At 32.7% G+C, this 17,617-nt stretch overlaps 1 long non-coding RNA gene and 1 pseudogene across 2 annotated transcripts; both read left to right on the forward strand.

The window, feature by feature from the left end:
* LOC140673319 (cytochrome P450 4C1-like) overlaps positions 1-17,617 on the forward strand; it is a 157,834-nt pseudogene that overhangs the window by 118,294 nt on the left and 21,923 nt on the right.
* Positions 14,855-17,524, forward strand: LOC140673330 (uncharacterized). Of its 2 annotated transcripts, XR_012048042.1 has the most exons (5): positions 14,855-15,100; positions 15,190-15,334; positions 16,085-16,251; positions 16,645-17,089; positions 17,369-17,524. It is a non-coding gene; the product is annotated as an uncharacterized lncRNA (long non-coding RNA). The 2 variants fall into 2 exon arrangements; XR_012048043.1 differs by lacking the exon at positions 15,190-15,334.

Consider the following 17,617-nt stretch of genomic DNA (forward strand, 5'->3'; position numbering starts at 1 on the left):
AAATTTTTATGCAATTTTGTCGAAATTATGACACTTCAAAATCGCAAATCTTTAGGAACCAAACGGGAGCGTCAATTCAGATGGTGTATTACTTAGAAATGTATATGTAAAAATAAAACCCATCCGTCCTGTGTAAATTAAAGTAAACATTTACCATACATTTTGATATATATTTTTATTTGAGAAGATAAAAATGATCGTAGAATAATTGAAAAATATAATCCAAACTATTGATTTAAAATAGCGATCGTTCTCGTTTAAAATCTTTTTCAAAATCGAAATATTAATAATAACGGAAACATCGATATAAATAGCATGTAAGCAGAATAATTTTATTTTTTCTAATCAATTTTTATTTTTATTGAAAAGTCAGTCCAGGACACACATTTGGCAGTTTAGTATCTCTCTACAAATTATCATTAAAAATATCCACAAACGTTCATGTGTGCTGCTATTATCTTGAAAATTCCATTTTAATAGAAGTAACATTTCTTATTTTGATTTAGGTAACATTTCCAAAGCTTATTAAGATAGAAAGAAGACACTTGTGCCACTTTCTTTGTCAAAAACCTCATCTTCTCTTTCTTAACAAATTATAGACTTTTACTTAATAAGTGTATAAAAATTTGGTGTAATAAGTGAGATGAGAAGAATAAAATCTTGATTTTTATGAATTTTGTTTGTCAAATCAACAGATTTAATTTATTACCATTGGCCTGTCGCTCATTTTAGCCAGAACAAAGTTCACTGATTAGTATCGACAATCATTGTCTTACAATTACGACAAAATGATAAAATATCATTATAAAAGTATGCAAGGATCTTAGCTAATATTTGTTAAACATAAGTTTTGCATCTACATTTATATATCACTAACCAATGTCATAATAATAATATATCATAATAAGTCGAGTTTATGTCAATAAAAGACTGACGTTGGCAACTACGTAATAATAAAACAAAGTGTCGAGTCAACGTAAAAAAAATTGTTGTGCTAAAATATGTTGCAAAAATGTATATATTATATTATTGTTTTAAACAATAAGTAATAATAGGCTTTGGAGAGCTGCTGAGCTTAATAAACTACGTTCTTAATTATGATCTATCTTTGTAAAAAATTGAAGGTTAAATTATAAATCAAAGGTGCATCATAATGGTATTATGTAAAGTAAAGAAAACACAACATTAGATATACATATATAATTTAAAAGAAGGGCAACTTGAATTAAATTAAATTACAGGTGCGAACGTTTCAACTTGTCTTCAAGTCATCTTCAGCGCAATATAGTTATAAATTAATTCTAAATGTAGGAAGATTTCTCTTTTTTTTTATTTGAGCTCAAGAAGCTCTCAATAGAGAGCTATACGGCTATACATGGTTTTTACAATTCTTGTAACTTAACATACACATAAATTTTTACCTTATATACGTACATATATAGTTGTGTAAGGATTATACAAGTAAATACATCTAGCAGTATTCCTACAAGACTTAAGCGGTACCTCTATATAAATATTATACATATGAATTTCCCTTCTAGCGGTATGATAGTAAGTTTGTTTATACTTGCAAATTACATTTTCTGAGGAAATGATATACATGTGTGGCTGCCACTATATTTGGCCCATTGAACAGCATTTTAATATCTAAGGGTAGGTATAGTTTGCAATTTGCAAGTTTTTTGGTTAATTCTATTCTTTGTACATCGAGCCTTGGACATACTATATGGTTCATATCTTGTGTGTTATAGCCGCATTCACATTTTGCTTCCTTTATAAATCCTATTCATGAAAGTTTTGCGGCGAAGTTATAGTGGTCTGATCTGCAACGGTTGATAGTGACTATAATTTCGCGAGTCAGGTTTTTATTTGCAAATCATGGTTTGCTTTTGTAATAGTATTTAAGGCTCCTGAGTAATCACCGCGGCCATATTGAAATCGTGACGTCACAAGCGAGAAATAGCGAAAAATGATACCCTGATTTATGTTGCGACTGACATGTAAATAAAAACATATTTCAACGAAATAATACTACCAATCTCTTCAGCACACCTGTAAAAATGGACGGCTGGTAATCCTTTCTCCTAACAATTGATAAATAATTGTAAATTGAGTCCGAAATGAACTCTTGAAAAACACGCGATTTGACAGCTGTCGAAAGGAGAGGAAAATGTTACTTTACACAGTTTATTCCTTACACAGCTTGGCAGCCGTCCATTTTCACAAGTTTCATAAATACGTTGCACATCACAACACTAGCAAAAAGCAAATAATTACGACGTAGGTCGCAACATAAATTGGGCTGTCATTTCTCGCTTCAGACATATTTCCCAAAAGAGAGAAAGAGACAGAACTATATGTCGCCACCGTCGACATCGAAGTTTTGCGGCGAGTATTTAGGAGCCTTAAAGTATTCTTTGTCTTTTATTTGGCCTTGTTCTTCTATGATATTTTTGGTGTTTAATTTACATTTACGTTTGATTGATTCCCGAAAATCAGTAAAAGCAATAGAAATACTATTGTCAGGTTTACCTTCTGTGACTGTTTTGCCAAGATATCCGCTTCCTCATTACCTTGTATGCCTATATGAGACGGGATCCAGAATAGTTCTATATTACTGTTTGTGAATTTTTGTTTGATTTCATTATATTTTTTCTTAATTTCAAAAATGTAACAATTTGTTTTTGTTTATTTTTGGATTTTGAAGACAAAGCAACGCACTGAGAGAGTCAGTATAAATTTTGAAATTGTGGTTTGGATTGAGAAGAGCAATGTCAAGGGCGTCATTTAGTGCGATGCATTCTGCTGTGAAAACGGAGGAAGTATCTGTGATACTTCTTTTTTTAACGATATTTAACTCTTGGCAAATACAGGCTGTTCCTACTGAGTTTGATCGGGCAATTTTACTTCCATCTGTATACATGGAGTATGAGTTATATTTTGATATTAATTTATTAAATGTAGTGTTAGGATCTGCATTTTGTTTAATTAGGTTTCCAATTTCGGTATTAATCGAAATTGAGGTAATAACTGTATTATAATCATAGCTATAAATATAATGGTTGCGAATATATAAGTTTTTTATTGTGCTGAATGAATCGTCAATACATTGTTCTAAAAGTCTGTTCTTTTTGTGTCTTTTTTTTTGTTTTTCCGGTAATACCGATTTATTGTTTTATTAATTTGTGTGCCCGTATTAGTCAGGACTTTACTGAGATAGCTATTGCATAAAAATCTCGTGCGATCCTGAATGAGTTGAAGTTTTGGTTCTACTATTAAAATGTTTGTCGGTGTGCTGATACGATAGCCTAAAGCAGATCTTATTGCTGCATATTGTATTTTTTCCAGCTTCTCTCTTAAGTCTTTTCATATTGGGAAGTATACAAAACTTCCATAGTCAATGTGTGAGCGCACGAGACTCTTACACAGGATTATTAATATTTCCGGATCTGAGCCCCGCCATGTTTCGCACAGATATTTTATGATGTTCAAAGCTTTCATGCATTTTTTCCTTATATGGAGTAGCTGTGGTATAAAAGTCATTTTGTAGTCAAAAGTTATGCCCAAAAACCGAGTAGAGTCGCTAGATTTAATAATATGTTCATCGATTTTAATTTCAGTCTGTCTTGGGGTGACATGTTTATTATTAAAGTGTATTAGTGTTGTTTTTTGTGGGCAAAGTTCAAGTCCTAGAGCGTATAAATTGTTTTTAATGGTTGTTATTGTTTTTTCTATGAGATTTTTGCATTTTTTTAAAGGAGAAATTTTTGAATAAATTGCTATATCATCTGCGAATTTGGGAAACGGAAATGTGTTTGGATATATTGTTTGTTATGTCAGCAACATATAATATATAAAGCTATAATATATAAAATATATAAAGGGGGCTGAGAACTCTTTCTTGTGATAGGACTTTATAGACTAATCTAGTTTCGTTCTTTAACATATCAGTATGAATTTTTCTTTGATGTATTAGAAATTTTACAAAACGTATTAAATGGTTTGAGCAGTTAACGGAAGCCAGTTTATTTATCAAAATATCGCTATTTACGTTATCAAAGGCTCCTTGAACATCTAAAAATGCTGCTAGGTTATCTTTCTTGTTAATTAGTCCTTCTTTTATATAAGCTCAGATTCACTTAATTATCTACACAGGATTGTCCTTTACGGAAGCCAGTTTGGTTGGCAGGTATTAAATTATTATGTTCTGCCCAATATTGTAATCTGTTTTTTACAAGAGTTTCAAGGAGTTTACAGAGGCATGAAGTAGGAGCTATTGAGCGAACACTTCCTCCGTCTGGTTTTTTAACAGTGGATGTAAGAATGCATCCAATCTGTTGGATAGTTATCTAGATTATCTTTCTTGTTAATTAGTCCTTCTTTTATATATAAGCTCAGATTCACTTGATTATCTACACAGGATTGTCCTTTACGGAAGCCAGTTTGGTTGGCAGGTATTAAATTATTATGTTCTGCCCAATATTGTAATCTGTTTTTTACAAGAGTTTCAAGGAGTTTACAGAGGCATGAAGTAGGAGCTATTGAGCGAACACTTCCTCCGTCTGGTTTTTTAACAGTGGATGTAAGAATGCATCCAATCTGTTGGATAGTTGTTTGTTGTGTACATTTGATTGTAGATATCTAACAGAATTATTTTATATTTTATGGGTAGATTTTGAATAACTTCATAATTGATTCCATCTAGGTCTGGGGCTGATTTAGCATTACATGAACCTAAGGCTATGTTGAGCTCCGTTATGTCGAAGAACTTGTCGAAAAATTCATTATATTTGCTTTCAGATAGAAAATTTAAGTCATTTGGGATCCATGGAGGACTTATTTTACTAAGGGTGGTTGTAATTTGATTCTCGGTTTGTAGATTTTCTGTTACGTGCGCTGCATTTGTTTTAATCCATTTATTTTTTAAAACTTTACTTCTGTTCCATGTGAATTTTATATCGGTATAGACGTTAATGTGTTTCGCGAATTCCTTAAAGCTTTCTTTTTTCTTTTTTTTATATAATTTTTTTGTTTCCGCATTAATTTTTTTAAAAATTAATTAAGTCTTCTAAATTTTTTGTGAATTCCCATTTTTTATAAGCTGCTCTTGTTATTCTTTTACTTTTATCGCATTCTGAGTCCCACCACGGAACCGGGTTTCTATGCATAGAACGATTAACAGTTTTTTTTCTGGAGTGTGGAGTTTAATGGTGTTTGTTATTAAGTTGATAAAAATTTTATATTTTTCATTCGCTAATAGGAGGTCATAGTCCGTCCTCCGAATAAAATTCTTTATGGGAGTCTTCCAGGCACTCTAAAACTTTTTCCCAGTTGGTACGTACAGAATGTAGTTTAAGCGATTTTTTGTAATAATAATTTTTTCCGTATTTATATTTATAAAAATTGGATAATGATCAGAGCCCCAAGTTTCATCATGAGTTCTTACATGAATTTTATCTGCATTGTTTATTGTCGACAGTATGAGATCAAGATTTGATTTTTTATTTCTATAGAAGTCTGATATGAGTGATTGAACTTGAATTATGAAGAAATAGGTTCTGATTGTCAATGGCCTTTAGTAATCTTCGTTACTATCATTATTTGAACAATTCCATAGTTTGTGGTGGGCGTTAAAATCTCCCATAAGTAAGCAGTTCTTATTTTTTTCAATATTATTTATTATAAGTTCCCATTGTGTTTGGGAGAGGATTAAACCTGAAGTTCTGTAACATACTACTATTTTTAGAGAGGGGGTTACATTATTGATGTTTACTCCACAAATTTCTACCGAGTCGTGTGGGGTGCTTAACTTAGTTAAAATTCTATAAATGCCAGGTTCTTTCGTATTAAAATTGCTATACCTCCTCCAGTTGTGTGTGTTCTATCTTTTCTATAAATGTTAAAACCTGTGAATTGTAAGTTTTTTTCAGGTGTTAACCAGGTTTCTACACACGCAAAAATGTCTTTTTTTCTCAATATATTTTCCAGTTCTTCTTTGTGTCTTAATATGCTTCTCGCATTCCAAAAGAGTATTCGTAGGTCGGTAGTTTGGTGGCTTGGTTGTAGTTGTGAGGGACTTTTCTTCTTTTGCGCAAGAGGTTTAGTGGGTTTGTGTTGCATTGTCTTCTTCTGAACTTGCAGCGTCACTGGACATGTGCTCTATGTTATTGTCTGTAGGGGGTTTTAAATGTTTTTTAATTCGTGTAATTTTACTTTTAAGTTTCCTTTCACTAATAAGGCCATATATGTCTGATAATATGTTATTTAATGCCGTCAGATCGTTTGTGTACTTTTGAGCAATTTCTTTAATGTTCGAGTTTCCATACGTATTTAACAGAAACTCTACTAGCTCGTTAAAGGTTAGAGGGTATTTTTTTGGATTTGTTGTCAAATATTCCTTAGCTGGTTGCAACTGTTGCTCTATATCAATTTTGCTTGTGGTCTGTAGCTTTTTAGCTTTTCTTTTTCTTGTCTTCCATGTTTTGTCAATAATATCACTATGTGTGTTAGTGTCTTTGGATTCTCTTTGACCAGAGGACGTTAATGCATCACTTGAGAGAGGTCTTTTGAGACCAGTAGTTGGTGGGAAGTAATTTTCTGTTTGCATTGATAAGCATAAATTATCAGTTTCTTGTATTTGGTTGTTTGCTGTGGTCTTATTAGTTAGTTATTCATTTATAATATTAGTAGGATAAAAATTTTGTACATTTGATTCTATGTTTTTGCAGTATTTTGTAAGGTGTCCTTCTTTGCAAAGAAAACATGTCAGTTTTTCCGTGGATAGGTAGATCCAGTAGGTAATGTTGTCATAGTTAATTTGCATATATTCAGGAATTTTTTAAACATCCTCTGGTCGTACGTATATATCTGTTTTCGGATATGTCTTAATATATGTCTATATTCTGGGATACTTATGCCAGCTCTAACAGACGTTAGTTGTGAAGCAGGAGTAATATCCACTTTTTTCTTTAGTTCTTCTTCAATAGTTGTATGAGGAATAATAGGACACACGTTAGAAATTATGATCCTTTTAGCTTTCGATATAAGCGGGCGAATCTGTATTGATGCCAATGTTTACCTTTGTATTATTGTTAGTAAGTTGATCTACCAGTTCCTTGCTACTTAAGTAGAAGCAAATTCTTCCGTATGAGGTACGTGAAACATAGCGAATATTTTTTGAGTTAATTAAACTTCCTAATGCGATTGTGTATTCTTATGCAATATGTCCTTCAATAGAGTCCAATATGACAGCTTCTTTTGTCGGGAATTGTCCTTGTTGTACCTTTCTTGCGAATGAAACTGTTGTAGTTGAATTCGTTGTTGTTGGATCCATTTTTTTTTAGGGTGGGGTGCACGTGTGCCTGTAGTCAGAGACACAATGTTGCACCTCCTCAAGGTGGTTTTGATTTGCACTTACAGAGGCTCGCTAATACTTTAGTTATTTGTTATACTATACACGATTATCCGAATATTTAACACCGTATTCGATCAAATTTGACTCACTCGCGAAGCTGTGTTTGTAAACACGTCTTGCCTCTACGGCGTCCGACACGAGACTTCAAGATTTCTCTTATGGAATACGGTGATTCTTAGACCGTGCATATTAATGTCAATTTTATCACTTTAAGTCAGAACTACCAACGCAGGGTGGCTTAAGTAATTTCATGCTGAATGTGGTTGGCTCACCATTACTTTTTAGGTATCGTGGTCCATAGTTAGTGTTTTTTTCGATTTGGAAGTCCACCGTTTGAAAAGATTAATTCGCTAGATCTGTATATAGCCATGAGAATTCTTGTTAAAAATGCTGTCAATACAATAAACTCGTCTTAATAAACGTCTTGTCGTCGTTACGGTTATATACATTTCAAGAAAGGACCGGTTATTTTAACTTCTTAGTAGGTTTATTCATCAATCACTTATTAGGTAAATATCATATTTACGGATTAAATTATTACCAAAAGATAATTTTATTTACTACTTCAACCACTGAAAAAATTACTTTTTGATAATAACAATTTAATTCGTAGAGATAAACTTTATCAATAGATAAAATAACAGAAATTGGACCATTTTGTAATTGCGGTCATAGTATCTGATAATATTATTAAAATCCGGTAATCTAAAGTACTCTGAATTAGGTGAGCTAATAATAGATTCTACATATTTTACATATTCTACTTTGTTATTTGCTGCTCGAGGCTTCTATATATTTCTTGATACGAAGATGTCAAGGAGATATAAAAAAGAAAAATATCAAAAAGTAATAAAAAATTAATTAAAAGTAAAATATATTTAACATAAAATATACACATTCATTTATTTGATCACTTTATTGGATATAATATTTCTAATATCTTGAAACATATGCTAATAGAAGAATAAATTTGTATAATATGTATACTTTTTCTATTTTCAATCGGAAAAATTTTTTGATGTATATTTATTCGAACTATCAATTAAATATACATATTAATTAAATCTATTATAAATCTAATCACTTCTGGAGTTATTAAAATTTAATAATCAAAAATATTCGGAACTAAATGCTAGTTGCGTATAAATTCTTCAGAATCATATTCTGCTTTTATATTCGTTATTCGAAACTCACCTTTGTCTCTTAATGTTAATAAAATTTTATATGTACATGCAAAAGTATGGAGAGATGAGATCATCGAAAGATAAATATTTTATATTTTATCTAATCTTGAATATTTTTTATTTTTATATTTTATCTACTCACGATGTTATTTAAAACTCTCAAAAAATACTGTTTATGCATTGTTGTAATAATTAACATAAAAAAGAACGATCAAATTCTATTTTCAATCTGTGATTGTTGTATTTCTCACAAAATCTGATTCTTTTTTAGAAATATCTTTTCTTTGTTTTCCTTTTCCTAGTGATTCTTTTTACTCTCGACTGTTGCCAATCGTAAGTTGGTAAAAAAATGAAGACAATATGCGTTTTAATTATTCAAAAATTGAATTGATATCCATCTTAACTCTTGCTAACTATAGTATAGTTTATCTGTTGCTCATAAGTTTCTTATTAACCAAGGCAGATTTAAGGCATATAATTATCATTTTAATTATTTATTTTCTTATGATGTTCCCAGTGCTCTATCTTTGAAATATCACCGTCCGATTGACCACACGAGAAATAAAGAAAACAAGATGCAAAGAATATATTTATATGTTCCGAAATAAAAAAATCACGTAATATGTTCACATATACAATATATATTTTCTCAATAATGTTATATGTATAATACGCGTAATAATTTTCCATCATTCTTACAATTTATCAACTTTTTATACTCTTACATGATATCCGTGCTAATTTTAAACGGCTATTTGTGATTAATTGGGATGAATTTCATATAAATCGGACGCGAAGGACAAAGAAGTAAATCGACCTTAAACTGCATATTTTTTAAATAATCTATGGGTTCTAAGTAAAAATTGTGCACCAAAGATGCTATTGTAGCTTTCAACTCGAGCAGAGCGAATTGTTGACCTATCATAAAATTCAAAGTTTATCGACACTATTAAGAATTATCGATACGAGCAGAAACGAAAATAACAATCCACCTATACAATTCCGGGGTCCTGCGCTGAACGGTATGTAGGAATATGGATGACGATTCTGTATTCTCTCGGGCAAAAATCTATCCGGATCGAATTCTTCTGGATTTGGCCAAAAATTGGGATCTTTAGGGGGGGATTAATAGGATTCGATTAACACATAATTGGCGAGGATTAACACGAGACGTAGAGAATTATATCGCGAAATGCGAATTATGTCAGAGGAACAAATTATCTAGAAAAATCAAAGTAACATTGGTAATAACGGATATGCCAGACAAGCCGTTTGAAAAATGTACTTTGAATATTGTAGGGCCGTTGACAGAGACGGATAAAGGGAATAAATACATCCTAACATTTCAGGATAACTTAATAAAATTTAGCAAAGCAATGCCGATTCCTAATCAAGAGGCTACGACAATTGCAAAGGAATTTACGACGAAATTCATTTTCGAATATGGAATTCCGGATAAAGTTTTAACCGATCAAGGAACGAATTTTCTGAGTGATATTTTCAAGAGCGTATATAAATTTCTAAGGATCACGAAAATTCAGACAATGGCGTATTATCCCGAGAGTAACGAGGCGTTAGAACGTTCTCATCGGACATTGACAGAGTATCTACGACATTATATTAACGCGGATCAGACAAACTGGGATGAGTGAATTCCTTACGCCATGTTTACATATAATACTACACCACACACTGCGACGGGATTTACACCGTTCGAACTGGTGTACGGACACAGGGCGATTCTACCTACGGCACTGACGCAGCCGCCTATTGTACGTACGACGATTATGCAAATGAATTGCGAGAAAGACTGCGAGCAACGCAGAAATTAGCAAAGGATCATATACAAGAAGAAAAAATTAAGGCAAAGGAGAAGTAAGATAAAAAAACCAAAGAAATAAAATTTCGAGTAGGAGAAAAGGTTCTCTTACATAATGAAACAATCCGTAGAGGGCGATCCAAAAAATTAGACGCATTATGGATAGGACTTTACGTAATCGCCGAAAGAAATTCGGATGTAAATTACACAATAAAAAAAGAGAGAAGAACTGTACGCGTACACGTGAACCGATTAAAATCTTTCGTGGAAAATTAATTAGATGCGACACCGCGGAAAAGAGAGATAAATAAGAAAGTACTACAGTATACATTGTTACGTCCAGGCCCGTAGAGAGGATGGGTCAGAGGAAGGGCATAACAAGAACTGTTCCGATGTCAAAAGTCTTATCGACGAGTGACTCGGTCGAGCGAGCTGCAGGTTAGCAAACAGGTAAATGACGGGTGTCGTTATTACTCTGTTATGCGAACGCTCTCTCTCGGTGGTCCCTTTTTGGTAAGAGAATCGAATCTCTTTTACGCGGGACGGGACCTTGTGTGATCTTTCGCGTGGAGGGAGTGAGGGAGTTAAATAAGTTTACCGATCATTTAATTTTTAAATTAACATTTATTCAATTGATCCCTACCATTATACATATAACTTTATTGATATTATCAAATCCGCCTTAAAATTATTTGTATGAGTGTGTGTGTGTGTGGATCGCGGGTGTTACAAAAGTACGGAGGTCATCAACCAGAAAAGAAGGGGAACGAGTGCGAGTCTAAAGATTTTATTCTGGTTGGTATTTGTACAATAGTTTATAATAAGAAAAAAAAAATAATAAAGATTTACGAACAGTGTTGTGTATGTTACGGCGCGATTTCGCACACGGTCGTGTTGTTCGATCTATGGTCTCGGTTGGCTCGCGAGAATCGGCGGGTCGGCGCGATTTTAGGCATTTTAAATAAAGAATAAGGTTGAATAAAGGGGAAAGGAGACGATGAGAGGAAAAAAAAAACAAAAGAGAAGGAAATTAAACTTACTATTTAGGCAGATTGGTTGCGTTTTAGCTGCTGGTGTAGTTGTGGCTCCAGTTGTGGTCTTACTCGGCGGGTGGTCTTTGTTGAGCACTGACTCTAATAGGTTTTAAGACGTAAACGGAACTCCCGTAGTGTAGATGAATTGCTTGAGTCAGCGAGTGACTGAAATGAATCTGATGTACTGTCAACTGATTTTAAATTTTGGAATGAATGGTAATGCGCGAGTCTTCCCTTTTTATATTAAATCTTGAGAGCGTGTTAACAATTTGAGCGGGAGTATTTTTGAGATTTTGACGTGTAAAAGCTGTTGTTCGGTGAGATCCTTCTCCTCCTTATTTTTGATTGTTGCTGATTGGTGGGCTCTGTACGGCCTCTTAGGAAATTTGGAGATTCTTCATTTGGTTATCTCCTGGGATTATGCGGCTGTTTTTATCCATTATTTATTTAGGGGATCTCGCTTTCGGTCCTTTTCGGTCATTTCTTGAACATCGATTTCAATGTTTAAAACATATTTTTCGTTCCGCGGCCCTCTTATGACTGGTCGGGCAATTATTGTTTTATCTTTATAGAAGGTAAAGACGTGGAGCCGACAGTGCGTAGCGGCATTATTTGTTTCTTTCTTAGGATTATGCTGCTGTGTTTGTTGATTTATTCATTTAGAGGATCTCACTATCGATCCTTTCCGGTCGTTTCCTTTGAACATCGATTTCAATGTTTTAAAATATTTTTCGTCGCGCGATCCTTTTTATGATTAGTCGGGCGATTTTTGCTTCATTTTCGTGAGAGGAAAAACGTGGAGTCGACAGTGCGTAGCGGCATTATTTGTTTCTTTCTTAAGATTATGCAGCTGTGTTTGTCTGTTTCGTTGTTTAGAGAATTTCGTTATTGATCCCTTCCGGTATTTGTTTAGATATCGTTTTTAGTAGGTCTAAACATTATTTGATAATAACGGTTCTTTTCTATTGCGCGACCCGTTTTTTTTTTGTGACCATCGGACGATTATTGTTCATTTCGTGGGAGGAAAAACGTGGAGGGGACAGGACGTAACAACATGCTGCATTGTATAATACAAAGATATTCATATTACAGGAGTATGATAGCTAGAAATGCGGAGCACGGATTTAAGCATTACGACAGTATGGAACATCCAAAAATTCCCAAACGAGCCAGGGATTTATTTTGAAAAAATTGGGAAAGTAAATCAAGTCGAATCAGCGTGGAAAATGGTAATAAAATTAGACATTACGGTGTTGAGTCATCGACATCAGCAATTGCAAGGATATATGGCAGACCAGGGCGTTGTGTTACGATAAACCTTTAAAAGAAGATATGAAGGATACTCTTTTACAGCTAACAGAAAAAGATAACGAATAAGTAACGACATTATTAACTCAAATCAAAACCATTTATCAGACATTGAAAAAACCACGTAGAGGATTAATCGATGGATTAGGAACAATAGCAAAAACGTTATTCGGAACAATGGACGCCGATGATGAAAGAATAATCAAAGAACAAATGAACTTTCTACAAGGAAAACAACAGACGCTACAGTATGTTATGAAGAACCAGATCAAAGTATTAAACGCCACAATAGCACATGTGGATCATCTGAAAAAAGTTATTCAAGAAAACAAAGACAGATTTCTCAACATAACAGAAAAAATGAGGCAGAGATGGTTACAAATGGAAAAAGGTTACGGATATAGAGAAGAGCTAGACGAGCATTTTATTGTACTAAACGCAATTATAGGAGACTTAATGAACGATATGATGGACATTATTACACATATACAAGACGTGAAAAAGGAAATAGTCAATATAAGATTGGTGCCGATTGAAGAAGTAATAAGTAATCTCAGGGAAATAGTGTCGCAAATGCCACAAAGAGCGCGTTTTCCATTTCAAATAGCACAAGGAAATTAGGAAACAATTGGAAAATTCATAACGATTAGCGCATATTATGATAATTCACATGTATATATAATACGTATTAAGATTTCCGTTAGTAGGATATCTAGAATACGAATTAATAAAACCGATACCTTTAACTATATATAAGACCAACAATGTATTTGCGTTCATAGAAGTAAACCAACCGTGGATAGTAATAGATAGTAATAGATATAGACAGTAGAACATACTTTACTATGACGGAAAGGGATCTTCAAAACTACAATACGTAATAAACAATCAGCAGTATATATGGGAACAAAATTATCCGATACATCGCGTAGATGACCAAGCGTTATGCGAAGTGCAAACATATGTACAGCTAGGAACACACACAGATAACTGTAACATAAGACACGTACATATGAACACAACGATTTGGACGATGCTGAGTAACGCGAACTCATGGATATACTCCACGCGGACGAAACAGCAGATAAAGATAACGTGTGAGAACGAAACGACTAAGAAAATCGAGATCGATAGGACGGGGTAGTTAACGATTAAAGGGAAATATAAAATCGTAACACCCGACGTAATAATAAGAACAAAAAAAACTACATTAGTAACATACATTGAAACGCACATACCAGACTATAACTTAACACTGACGCCACGAAAACAAACAGACAGATTATTAAATAAAATCGAGGCAATTAAGTTACGAAAAATAATAAAAAATCCATCAAAGTTAATGGAGTTAAGTGAAACCTTAAGAGACATGGACGAACAACTACAGGACAATACTTTCACAGTTCTAAATAAGCCAATAGTCTACTATGTAATATCAAGTTGCATGGGAGCGATAATAATAATTGATATAGTAGTAATAATATTTGCAATAAGAAAATACGCCAACAGGCAAAAACCGCAGGAAACTAGGAATTTGAACCCGATGGCAAGGTCAAGCATAATAGAAGAACATAGTTAATAACTTGCCATACCACACGCAAAAGTCAGAAGAAGTAGACACTAGTACGAGAATAGACGATAGAATAGACGATACTGCGATATTATACTGGAATAGCGGTTAAGAAACGATTATAAAATTAACGCGGAAGAATCCTGTAAAAAATTAGAAGTAGACGAAAATTCACCGATAGTTAATTTTCTTTTTCCGAAGGGAGAAGGATGTCACGGCCAGTTCAAACATAAAATATTAACAATTCGTAGGAAGAATTAAGGGCGGAAGAAGGAATTAAGTAAAAAATATTAAATATAAAAGTTTAGAAAAAGATCACGAACGAGTAAATAAGGATATTGAGAAAGATAAGCATACGTGACGGAAATTAGAATACGACACGGCAGAAAGATGCTGTGTAAGCGGAAGCGACAATGAAAACAATACGTGCTCCGATCAGGACCGCCGTCTTTCCCACCTACGAAAAATTAGATATATAAAGACGTCGCAATGATCCTTGCGTCGTCGTCAATATAAGCATTAAGCGCAACCATTGTATAATTGTAGTCAACGAAATATACTCTTTGACGATAGTGTACGGAGTGTTCTTTAATGCGTGGGTTCTAATCCTTTGGGCAGCCAGAATCCCTTCTCCATTCTATTTTAGAGTAGACGGGCATAACAATAATATAATAATACAATAATAAGTGATGATGATTACAGGGTCATGATACTATATCGAGGGCTGTAATGTTGACTTTATTATTATTAGCTGAACACAAAGATATCCAGGTACTTTTTTATATAAACAATATTTTTGATATCTTTTACCGTTTTTGAGTTATTTAGAAAAAACTATTTTTTTGTCGCCATTTTTAAAGGTAGCGGCAAAAATATATTAGACACTGCTTGTGTCTGGTCGAATTTTTATTTCCCACATATTTTTTAATACATGTACTAAGTTTGATGCTAGTAACCCAAAATGAAATATCATTGTGCTATCATGGCGCACTAATAGTACAAATAGTAAGTTTTTGTTGCAATATATTTTTTCATATCGGATTCCTGAAATTAAATGTCAAAACTTCAGGAACATATAAAAGATCGATAAATTAAGAAAAAACTTTTTCACAGAATCGCTCGATTTTTCTTTGTTTCGCTTTAAAAAAAATTGAAAAAAACTAATGAAAATGTTTTCGCAAAAAATTTAAAGCGATACTATAATTGTTATAAATGAAAAGTACCGTGAAAGTTGTAGAACTTGAAATTAAAAAAGGAGTGAATTAAAAACCTCTTAAAGTAAAATTAGAAAATTGTAAATAAATACATAGTTATTGAAACCTGCTTATTTTAGTTTGCTCATTTTTCTATTTTTGCCTTTCTCCTATGAATTGGCCACAGTTGCTTATCAGAAGTCTACCAGTGAAATATTAATTACGTCTGCCAGTATGCCGCGAACGTATTCTAATTTCGTTGAATATGTCAACATAGCTATTTATGATTTTCTTCAAAACAGAGCAAAAACGAGCAAATCGTTTAAGAACTTCTTTTCTTAATTTATCGATCTTTCACGCTACCAAAGTTTTGACATTTAATTTCGCGACTCACTGTACATTAGTTTCTACATATATACCGAGAAAAAAATGTTTTTAAAATAAATATAAAAAATTTATTTTCATTTCATCAAGAGTTATTGATTTTAAAAGAAATATATTTGTATGCATGTACATAAAAATCAGAATAATAAACAATATACTTTAAATATTATCAACACAGGATCGTCTAAGTTGAAATCGATACTGTGATGCAAGAGAACAGAGGGAAACTTACGATGAAGGCGTTGCAAAATTTATCATATTTAGAGAGATGTTTAAAGGAAACACTACGTTTGTATCCCAGCGCGTTTTTCATAGTACGAAATTCTACGGAGGATGTAAAATTACGTAATTAACTATCTTTTTGTATATATTGAACATGTCATATTTCATAAAGTACATATAATCGAGAAAAATAAGTTCAATTGCTTTAACATTTAAAAAATACAATATTATGTACATTTTATTTCTTTAAAATACTCGTACTTTTGTAAATTAATATATTTTGTAATTTTATAATATATTTCAGATTCATATAAAATTCATATAAAATATCGTAATCCTTTTTTTATTGCATTTTTTACATGTTACATTATACAATGTATATATTAATGAATGTAAAATCAGTTTAACTGCTTTAACATTTTAAGAACATTGTGTACAATATTATGTACATTTTATTTATCAAAAAAATTCTTATTTTTGTAAAAATATTTCATAATTTTATAATATGTCTTTCAGAGTCATATGTAGTACCTACTGGAACAACTTTATATCTTAATATCATGGGAGTTTATAGAGACCCTAATTTTTGGCCAAATGCAGAAGTATTCGATCCGGATAGATTTTTGCCAGAGAAAATACAGAATCGTCATCCATATTCCTATACCGTTCAGCGCAGGACCGAGGAATTGCATAGGTGAACTGTTATTTTCGCTTCTGCTCGTCTCGACAATTTTTGATAGTGTTGATAATAGACTTTGAATTGTATGATAGGTCAAAAATTCGCTCTGCTGGAGTTAAAGGCTATAATAGCATTTCTGTTGCACAATTTTTACTTGGAACCCATAGATGATATGAAAAATATGCAATTAAAGACGGATTTACTACTTGTCCTTCTCGTACAGTTTATACGAAATTCATCCCAATTGAACGCAAATAGCCGTATAATTGACACGAATGTTATGTAAGTATAAGGACTTGATGAATTGCAAAAATGAAAATTATTACGCATATTATACGTTCAATATTATCAAGAAAATATACATTGCATATATAAACATGTTATGTGATTTTTTGTCCCGGAACATACAAATATATTTTTCGCATCTCCTCTTCTTTTTCGAGCGATCAATCGGACAGTGATATTTCAAAGATAGAGCAGTGGAAACATCATAGGAAAATAAATAATTAAATTGATAATTATATGCCTTAAATTAAAACGCATATTCTTTCCATTTTTAAGGTACATTAAAGTTGCATTAAATGATAAGTAATGGATTTAAAGCAAGAGATTTATCTACCATCTACATTTCCACCTACAAATATCTACAAATCCGTTGCTTTAAAATAAAAGCTTTTCGTCACTGATCGACGCTGATGCGCAGTAGCGGAGGGCAAGTCATACAAAAAGATAGTTAATTATGTAATTTTACATCCTCCGTAGGATTTCGTACTATGAAAAACGCGCTGGGATACAAACGTAGTGTTTCCT

The sequence above is a fragment of the Anoplolepis gracilipes genome, chromosome 14 (assembly GCF_047496725.1).
Source record: "Anoplolepis gracilipes chromosome 14, ASM4749672v1, whole genome shotgun sequence".
NCBI classification, from domain to species: Eukaryota; Metazoa; Arthropoda; class Insecta; order Hymenoptera; family Formicidae; genus Anoplolepis; species Anoplolepis gracilipes.